Source organism: Choloepus didactylus, chromosome 6, assembly GCF_015220235.1.
Source record: "Choloepus didactylus isolate mChoDid1 chromosome 6, mChoDid1.pri, whole genome shotgun sequence".
Lineage (NCBI taxonomy): Eukaryota > Metazoa > Chordata > Mammalia > Pilosa > Megalonychidae > Choloepus > Choloepus didactylus.
The window spans coordinates 13605128-13616017 of record NC_051312.1 but is presented as its reverse complement, the minus strand read 5'-3'; positions in this window follow the sequence as shown (position 1 = coordinate 13616017).

Genomic DNA, 10890 nt, shown 5'->3' with positions numbered 1-10890 from the left:
GCACCGGGTTGGGGGAGCAGGGGGAGTGGTGCCCCAGGCCTTGAGTCCAGATGCCCATAGCCTCTCGGATGACACAGGCAAAGTCCATCTGGCTTGCCTCCCCCTCTCCCAGACTGTCGGTAGCACGTCTGCTCCCTGCCATGGCGTTCCCACCCAGTGGAAGGCAGGGGCATGAACACTCAGGCTACAGGGTGCAGGATGTGGACACTCTTTCCAGACCTCCCAGCCTGCCACATAAGGATGGATGATCCGGTGCTGACTTCCCTTGCAACACTGGACTGGAGAATTCCAGAGGCAAAGGGGGTCTTAGGGACCTCATTGCTCAGATAAGGATGTGGAGGGTCACGGACAGAAGGGACTTGCTTAAGGTTGCACAGCACATTAGAGTCAGAGCCTATGGTTGCAGGAAATCTCCTCCTTATTGAACTTAAGTCTGGCTGGGGGGAGGATGCAAGTTAGGGTTGGGGTAGAGGTGCACATTCTTTCCTAGAGGCTATGCACCCCACAGCAGAGGAGAGATAGGCCTGGGGAGCTTTGCAACATATTAACCCATGACCTTTCATCTCTGATCCATTTAACACCACGAGCTAACTTTGGGGAACATTAAGGCAGGCAATGAAAGGGCAGGCAGCTGTCTTTCCAAGATGACACTCTGTTCTAGGTAAGAGCCAGGGACAGGGGCTCTCAGGTCAAGGTAGTGTCTGTTTCACTGGTATCACTTTCCTACCCTTGGGACTTCAAGTGACCTTGGAGAACCCACCCGTGTGCTTGCTCCATCTGCAGTGTGGGAGTAGGAGCCACAGGAAGCAGTCCTCTGCAACTGCCCCAGGGTCTTTCCCCAGAATTAAGCACCACTGGCCTTATTGAGGCCCTTGGTGGACATCTCAGGGGCAGGTGCATGTCAGCCAAGGGTCAGAGGCAGGGCCATCCACAATCCAGCTGCTGGGCCAGAAAGAGCAGTCCAGGAAGCATCTTTGTCCCGAGGCCTTGATAGCTTGTCCCTTTCCAAGGCCAAGCACAGCCTTGTTCATTCAGGAAGCTCCAGAAACTCCTCCTGCCCTTCCACCAGCACCCTAGTGTGAATGTGAAACACTCTGAAACAGAAGGGGACAGAAACACTTTCTCCTTTGGGGTTCTCCAGGAGGCAACAGACAACAGCAACAGGGCCATCAGGAGCCCTGGGCCCTCAGCCTTCTGGATGACCTTGAAGCCAGTCAATATCTGGGACACATCTTATAAAAAGAGGAGGAAGTCACCTGGTCTAGCTGACCCCAGGTTATTGTGAAACTCAAATGAGGAGTCAATGGAGGTCTTTAAAAAAGTGCAAGTCTTCTCTATCTGGGAGTGGCATCTCTGTCTGCTAGCGGCACACACCTGCAGCCTGGACATCCACTCTGGCAGACTCAGAGGCAGCCGGAAGGGAGCTGAGGGGAGTGTCACCGATTTCCAGAAGGCTTCCAGTGCTAAAGAGTTTGCAGGGGAAGGAATCCCAGCAACAGGGACTGCACTGCACTTTAGGGAAGGAGGGAGCTTAGGGAGGAAGGGGCAGGGTCACTGTTACGGATTGAGTGGTGCCCCCCAAAAATACATGTTCAAGTCTAAACCCCTGATCTTGTGAACGTGGTCCTGTTCGGAAATTGGGTCTTTGAAGATGTGATCTGGTAAGATGAAGACTAACTAGATTAGGGTGGGCCCTAATCCAATATGATTGGTGTCCTTATACAGGGAGGAAATGTGGACACCGAGAAAGAGAGAGAGAAGGCAGCTATGGGACAGAGGAAGAGGCTGAGTTACTGGTTGCCAGCCAGCCACTGCCAGAACCCTACAGACTTCAGAGGAAGCGTAGCCCAGCCAACGCCTTAGTTGCAGACATCTAACTTCCACAACTACAGTTCTGTTGTTTTAAGCAATCAGTTTGTGCTGGTTTTTATGCAGCCCTAGGAAAGGAATACAGTCACCCAATGGGGAATGTCTCCAGGGGAAAGGGAGGGGCTTGTCTGAGGGAAGAAGAGAGAGTTAGGGAGGGAGGAGCCCCCTACCACTCCCCAGGGACACACCCTGAGGTCTGGGCAATATCGAATGAAGAAACAAGGAGAGCCTCTGGGTGACTGAACCCACTGCCTCCATCTCCACCACTACCTCCACTCTAGAACAGTGACCCGAGTCCTACAGCAAAGAACTGTTTAAACCATCCGTGCTTTGTTGGGGAGTGTGAGCGAGCCAATATTTGGAACTAGTAGAGAAGTGGACAACACAGCTTTCTATGACTGCCCAGTGCTTTGGCCATACTCTCCTTGTGGACTACCAGGTATTAAGAACAACTTCCAACAAATGATGACCTCACTGGAGAAATAGAAAAAATCAATGCCTCTGATGTCACCCTCCTCAGGGGGTGATTTTGTCCTGCAAACCCAGTGGATCAGAAAAGGAAGGTGCAGCCATCTGAGGTACCCAGTCTGCCCCAGCCTTCCTCCACAGCTGCATACAGGGAGGGCTGTGGCTTCCTTCCAAGTCCCAGAATGAGCCACGCTCTCGCCCCAGGGACCATACTTTCACCTCTCCCTGGAGCAGTCTGTGCCTCAGTTCCTGAGCTGCGCTCCATCCTCATCCGGGGCTCAGCTTGAGTGTCACTTCCTAATCAACCCAGAAAGCGAGGTCCCTCCCTGCCCTTCATTATTCCCTACCACAGCTGATCACAATACAGATTTAAGGCCTTCTTAGTTTCTAGATGCCTAGGCCTGCGCCATCCAATATGGTAGCCACAAGCCACTTGTGGTTATTTAAATTTAAATTAATTGAAATGAAATAAAATTAACAATTCAGACCTTCAGTCACACTAGCCACATTTTCTGGCATCCCAGACAGTGCTATTCGGCAATGCTGGTCTCCACTGCCAGCTCCCTCCCCCATGAGGGCAGGGACCAGATCTGTCAGGTTACAATATACCTACTGCCTGGTAAAGGGCCTGGCACGTAGTATTGATATTTTTGGAGGAAGGAAGGAAGGAAAGAATGCATTCCGGGTCTTTCCTCATATGATCTTCTCAACAAATCTGTGAGGGAGGCAGGACAAGAACAACTTTCCTTTTGCAAAGAAACAGTCTCAGGGAGTTCAATACCACACACAGCATATTGGTTAATTTTATGTGTAATTTTATGGTATTCACATGTTTGGTCAAACACTAGCCTGCATGTTGCTTTCGAAATATATTACAGATGAGGTATGATGGGGATATGATTCGGTCCCCAGTACCCTCTTTTGGCTATTCCGAATAATGCTGCTATGAATATTGGCATACAAGTATGTTTGAGCCTCTGTTTCGAAACATTTGGGATACATACCTAGGAGCAGAATTGCTGGATCATATGGTAATTCTCTGGTTAACATTTTGAGGAACAGCGAAATCGTTTTCCACAGTGGCTGTAACCATTTTACATTCCCACCAGCAATGCTCAAGGATTCTATTTGTCCACATCCAAGCCAACACACATTCTTTTCCATTTTTAAAAAAAAATTATAGTCATCCTAGTGGGAGCAAAGTGGTATCTCATTGTGGTTCTGATGTGTATTTCCCTAATGACTGTAGTGGATAATGTTGAGCATCTTTGCATGTGCTTATTTGCAATTTGCATATTTTCTTTGGAGAAGTATCTGTTGAAGTCCTTTGCCCGTTTTTTCACTGGGCTGTTTGTCTTTTTGTTGTTGAGGTGAACCCCTCTTGTGTCTTCTGCATTTTAAACCCTTATCAGAGATATGATTTCCAAATATTTTTCTCATTCTTTGGGTTGTCTATTAACTTTCCTTTGATGCACAAAGGGTTTTAGTGAAGTCCAATTTATCTATTTTCCTTTTGTTGCTCATGCGCTTGGTGACACATCTAAGAAACCACTGCTAAATCCAAGATCATGAAGATTTGCCCCTATGTTTTCTTCTAAGAGTTTTACAGTTTTAATTCTTAAATTTTTGTTTTTAATCCTTTTTGAGTTAAATTTTTTATATTGTATAAGGTAAGAGTCCAACTTCATACTTTTGTGTGTGGATATCCAGTTTTTCCCAACATCATTTGTTGAAGAGACTGTTCATTTTCTATTAATTAGTCTTGATAACCTTGTCAAAAATCAATTAACCATAAATGCAAGGGTTTATTGTGGGGCTCTCAATTCTATTCCATTTGTCTATATGTCCATCCGTATGCCAATACCATACTGTTTTGATTACTGTAGCTTTGTAGTAAATTTTGAACATTAGGAAATGTGAGTTCTCCAACTTTGTTCTTCTTTTTCAGGATTGTTTCAGCTATTTAGGGTTCCTTGAAAGTCCATATAAATTTTAGGTTGGGGTTTTCTCTTTCTACTAACCCATTTCTGTTGGGATTTTGACATGGATTCCATTGAATCTGTGTACCACTTTGGGTAGTATTGTCATTTAACCATATTAAGCCTTCGAGTACCTGAACACAGGATGTCATTCTATTTATTTCAGTCCTCTTTCATTTCTCCCAGCAATGTTTTGTAGTTTTCAGTATACAAGTCTGTGCTGTCTTGGTTAATTTCATTCCTAGGTATTTTATTCTTTTTGATGCTATTGTAAATGGAATTGTTTTCCTAATTTCCTTTTTTGTATTGTTTGTTGTTTGTTACAGAAAAAAATGATATGTATATGTTGGGTATTATACCCTGCAACTTTGCTGAATTCATTTATTAGCTCTAAAAAATATTTGTGGATTCTTTAAGGTGTTTTACAGATAAGATAATGTCATCTGTGAATAGAGATAGTTTTACTTCTTCCTTTCCAATTTGTATGACTTTTATTTCTTTTTCTAACCTAATTGCTTGGTTAGAACTTCTAGGACTATATTGAACAGAAGTGGTGAAAGTGGGCATTTTTGTTTTGTTCCTGATCTTAAGGAAAATATTTCAGTATTTACCATTGAGGATGATGTTTGCTGTGGGTTTTTCGTAAATGCCCTTGTCATGTTGAGGAAATTCCCTTATATTCCTAGTGTTTTTATCATGAGGGGATAATTTTGTCAAATGCTTTTTCTACATCAATTGAAATGATCACGTGGTTCCCCCTTCATTCTGTTAGTGTGGTGATTTATTTTTATTTTTTTATCATATTTTTATTGTAGAATATAACATATATACATAAAAGTGATAACTTTCCAAGTGCAATTTAACAAATAGTTAGAGAGCAAATTTCAAAGACTGTCATGGGTCACAATTCCACAGTTTCAGTTATTTCCTTATTACGAAATATAACATATACAAAAAGGTAATATCTTTCAAAGTATGATTTAACAAGTAGAAATAAAGGAAATTTCCAAAGTTGTTATGAGTTATAGTACCATGGTTTTAGTTGTTTCCTTATTGTGAAATATAACATATATACAAAAAGTTATAGCTTTGAAATTACAATTCAAGAAGTAGCTATAGAACAGATTTCAGAGGATGCTATGGGTTACAGTTCCACCATTTCAATTCTTTCCTTCTAACTATGCCAACACCCTAGCAACTAAGAAAAAGAAAATTATATAAAGATTCAGTATTCACAATCCTTTGTTAAATTCCATCTTGTCTGTTGCTACTCCTTCCTCTAGTTCAATCACTTTCCGGATCTTCAGGGATGTCTTGGCAGTGCCCACCCTAACCTGTTCATGTTGAAAAGGGGTGTCATACATTGATTAATTTTTGTATGTTGAACCATCCTTGCATTCTGAGATAAATCCCACTTGGTCGTGGTGTATAATCCTTTTAATATGCTGTTGCATTTAATTTGATAGTATTTTGTTGAGGATTTTTGTATCTGTATTCATAAGGAATATTGGTCTGTAAATTTTTTTCTTGTAGTGTCGTTGCCTGGCATTAGTACCAGGGTAATACTGGCCTTACCAAGTGAATTAGAAAGTGTTCTCTCCTTTTCATTTATTTATTTTTTGGGGGGGGGGGTTTGATTAAAAATGGTGTTACTTCTTCTTTAAATATTTGGTAGAATTCACCAGTGAAGTCATCTGATCCTGGGCTTTTCTTTGTTAAGAGGTTTTTCATTACTGATTCAATCTCCTTACTTGTTATTGGTCTGTTGAGATTTTCTATTACTTCTTGAGTCAGTTTTGGTAGTTCCCGTGTTTCTAGGAATTTGTCCATTTCATCTAGGTTATCCGATTTGTTGACTTACAGTTGTTCAGAGTATTCGCTTATAATTTTTTTTTAATTCTATAGGGTCAATAGTAATGTTCCCTCTTTTATTTCTGCTTTTAGTTGTGTTTTCTTTTTTTCTTTGTCAGTCTAGCTAAACATTTGTCAACTTTGTTGATCTTTTCAAAGAGCCATCGTTTGGTTTTGTTGATTTTCTCTGTTTTTCTATTCTCTGTTTCATTTATTAATTGCTTCCTACGATTAGCTTTGGGTTTTGTTTCATTTTCTAGCTCCTTAAGGTGGGAGGTTAGGTTATTGAGTTGGGATTTTTCTTCTTTTTTAATATAGGCATCACAACAATAAATTTCCCTCTGTGTACTGCTTTTGCTGCATCCCATAAATCTTTGTATGCTGTGTTTTTGTTTCCACTCATCTCCAGATATTTTTAATTTCCCTTGTGCCTTCTTCTTTGACCCACTGGTTATTTAAGAGTGTGTTGTTTAATTTCCACATATTTGTGAGTTTTCCAGTTTTCTTTCTGTTATTAAAATCTAGTTTCATTCCATTTTGGTCAGAAAAGATACTTTGTGTGGTTTCAATCTTCTAAAATTTATTAGGATTTGTTTTGTGGCCTAAAATATGGTCTATCCTGGATAATGTTGCATGTGCACTTGAGAAGAATGTGTACTCTGCTGTTGTTGGCTGGCGTGTACCATATCTGTCTGTCAGGTCTAACTGGTTTATAGTTTTGTTCAAATCCTCTGTTTCTTTACTGATAATCTGTCTGGTAGCTCTATCCATTATTGAAAGTGGAGTATCAAAGTCTCCAACTATCACTGTAAAGCTGTCTATTTTTTCCCCTCAATTCTGTCCATTTTCACTCCATATAGTTTTGGTGCTGTGCTGTTAGGGGCATATAGGTTTATAATTGTTGTGTCATCTTGATAGATTGACATTTTACCAATATATATAATGTCCTTCTTTGTCTCGTGCAATCTTCTTTTTACTTAAAATCTTATTTTGCTTGGTATAATATAGCCACCCCAGCTCTCTTTTCTTTGCTTATTTTAGGGCATATCTGTTTTCCGTCCTTTTACTTTCAACCTCTTTATGTCTTTGTATCTAAAGTCAGTCTCTTTTAGACAGCTTATAGATTTGTCATGTTTTCTTTTATCCATTCTTTCAGGCTCCTTCTTTTAATTGGTGAGTTTAATCCATTGTCACTAAAACCAAAACCAGTTGACAGACCATTACAAAGTACAGTAACTGCTATGAAGGAAACAAAAGAGGATGATGGAGAATAAGGTGGTGCCCAGGGTGGTTAGGAGAAACTTCAAGGAGGTATGACTTTTAATATAGACATGGGCAGGGGGTGAGGAGGCACATTTTAGGCAGAGGCAGAAGTTTGGGTAAAGGCCATGAAGCAAGAAAGAACTTGACTTTTCAAAAACAGAAAGCAAAGGCCCTAGTGAGGAGGTTGGACTATTCAAAGTACAATGGGAATGGTTTGAAGCAGGGAAGTGACAGGATCCGGTGTATATTTTAAGATCATCAGCTGAATGGAGTGGGGCAAGAGTGGGAGCTGGGAGATCCTTTAGGAGGCTCCATGAGAGCATGATGGCTCAGATCAGGGTGGGTGCCATGGGGAAGGAGGGGACACTTGGAAGTGATGCTGCCAGGCTTACTGTGGAGCTGGATGCAAGGGGTGAGAAAAAAAAGAGCTCCCAATGCAACTAATGTGTGGCAACAGCAACAGGCTCGAAGTGCCATTCTGGAAGCTGGCATCAGAGCAGGGACTTGGCTCATTAGAGCTGACCACATCCTGTGCTAGGCCACCTAGTTTCTCTCATGCAGAATCGGGGGTGAGCTGGCAGCTTCTTAAGACAGCCTGGAAATGGCAGAGAACCCAGGAATGACACATGGAGAGAAATCAGGGCTCTGGAAGTGTTCACCCAGGTCGCCAAGGCTAGAGGGCATGGGGAGTGCTGAAGACTTGCAGGATGTGTGTGTTTGAGAGGTGCCCAGGCCTTTGAGGTTTGTTGTTGCTGATAATGCAATCTGGATTTGCCTCTGTCTGACCTGCCTGTGGGAACTCATGATGCACATATAAACAGATTTCACTGACTTATTGCACCCCTCTACCTAACGGCAGGCCTTTAGAGTCTCAACCATTTTTCATTACTGTGCTCCTAAGGAACATTTTAGACAATTTTGTTTTCCTACTCATATACCCACCCTCCTTGAGACATTAATGCCACAGATATACTGTATATCTATTAACATACTGAATGTGTCTCTGTTTTACATATAAAAAGAGCAAGACTTTTTTTTTTTTTTTTGCCCTTGAGAGGCAATTTTTGCCTTGGGGGCAATGTTGAAAAAAGTGTTCCCAATTATTATGGGAGCCCCCAGAGAATATCTCCTAGGAGCTCAATTTTGCTTCCATAAAGAATGCAACTCACAACTGCCCCTGCTAGCAGACCCTACAGAGAGCTCTGTGCTCCTCAAGGTGATCCCTCCCCCACCGGCAAAGTAGCAGAAACCTTGAGGACTAAATGTGCCAGGTTCCCCCACAGACCTCACTGCTCCAATCCAGGCTGTGTATCCCACAGAAAGAAGGAGGCACGTCTCTCCCCGTTCCATATCCTTCTGTGCCTCTGGATACAAAGCAGCGTATTTCCCTTCATACCTGAGACATCCTCAGGAAAGCAGTCCTGAGGCTAAGATACTGCCCTGTCTTTCCAGCTCCGTTTCTGCTCCCAGGACTCACAACACAAGCTCTGGGAAGACCCCTTTTACCTGCTACCACTGTAGCTTGGCAACCACGGCCACATGTGCCCAGTCCCAATTTAGGCTCAGCTGGGCTTTGGAATTAGCTTTCTCTGTTGCCATCTGTTCTAGTTTGCTAATGCTGCCAGAACGCAAAACACCAGAGATCGATTGGCTTTTATAAAAGGGGGTTTATTTGGCTACACAGTTACAGTCTTAAGGCCATAAAATGTCCAAGGTAACACATCAGTAATGGGTACCTTCACTGGAGGATGACCAATGGCGTCCGGAAAACCTCTGTTAGCTGGGAAGGCACGTGGCTGGCGTCTGCTCCAAAGTTCTGGTTTCAAAACATCTTTCTCCCAGGACGCTCCTTTCTAGCAAGCTTGCTCCTCTTCAAAACGTCACTCACAGCTGCACTGAGTTCCTTCTCTTTGAGTCAGCTCATTTATATGGCTCCACTGATGAAGGCCCACCCTGAATGGGTGGGGCCATGCCTCCATGGGAACATCCCATCAGAATCACCACCCGCAGCTGGGTGGGGCACATTCCAAGCAAATCCAATCAGCACCAAAACGTCTGCCCCACAAGACTACATCAAAGATAATGGCATTTGGGGGACACAATGCATTCAAACTGGCACACCATCTTACTCAATTATTTTAATGGTGCTCCATTTCACAGGTGAGAAAACTGGGACCTGGAGAGGTTCAGTCTAGAACCTATGTCACAGACCGAGGGGCTCCAAGATCTATTTTCCTTCATCTACACAAGAAGAGCGAGGAACCTGGCCAGTAGCGCTTATCCATCATGGAGCTGGAGCTGCCCGCCTCGTCCTGCAGTCTAGTGCAGGACAACTCAAGGTGTGGGCCACACTTTGGCACCAGGCCACAGGCTGCCATTAGCACAGCAGGGTAAGTGCAAGAAGTGAGAGAAAGCATTTAGAAATGTTTATAGCAATTCAACAGAGTCACTTTATGTCTATTAACTATAAATAAAACTTTTTAAAAATTGGGCTTCAGTATTGTGTTTCTTATATATATATATATATATATATATTTTTTTTTTTTTTCTTAATGATCCATTTTTCTTGTATTTCACAAATGTATCAATCTGTGACTGATGGGAAAGGTTTTCTTAAAAACTGCTTGTTCACCCCAGATAGCTTGAAAAACCCAAGTATAGCAGTTGCATGCTTCTGCTTCCTGTACAGAATGTGGAAGGCCTTTGACTTCAGGATGAACAGAAAGAAATATAATATATAATTAATTGTTTGGCTGAATTAACTGGTTGATCAAGCCCAAAAGTCAGTTGTTTCGCCCCAGGCAGACACGGCCTCAAGTTTGCAGGAGTCTGCCTCCTGGGATGGCTTCACTTTTAAAAATTGATTATGTAATTTTATTTGCATAATCTATTTACACTCTACAAATACTGCTGAAAGGCACTTTACAAGTTCATGCATGTTACAATATATTTACTTTAAAAACATATTCCTTGATAAGAGGCTCATAGAACATTGGCATGTCAACATGTGGCAAAACTCCAGGCATATTACCAACTCTGTGACAGCAAGAATGTTCCCAACCATTATCAGTTCCGTAGTCACAAGTCACTGATTCAGTTTTTTATCATATTTTTTAATTGTAGAATATAACATATATACATAAAAGTGATAACTTTCCAACTGCATTTTAACAAGTAGTTAGAAAGCAAATTCCAAAGAATATCATGGGTCACAATTCCACAGTTTCAGTTATTTCCTTATTATGAAATATAACATATATACAAAAAGGTAATATCTTTCAAAGTATGATTTAACAAGCAGATATATAGGAAATTTCCAAAGTTATTATGAGTTATAGTACCATAGTTTCAGTTATTTCCTTATTGTGAAATATAACATATATTCAGAAAGGTATAGCTTTCAAATGACAATTCAACAAGTAGCTATAGAACAAACTTCAAAGGATGCTATGGGTTACAG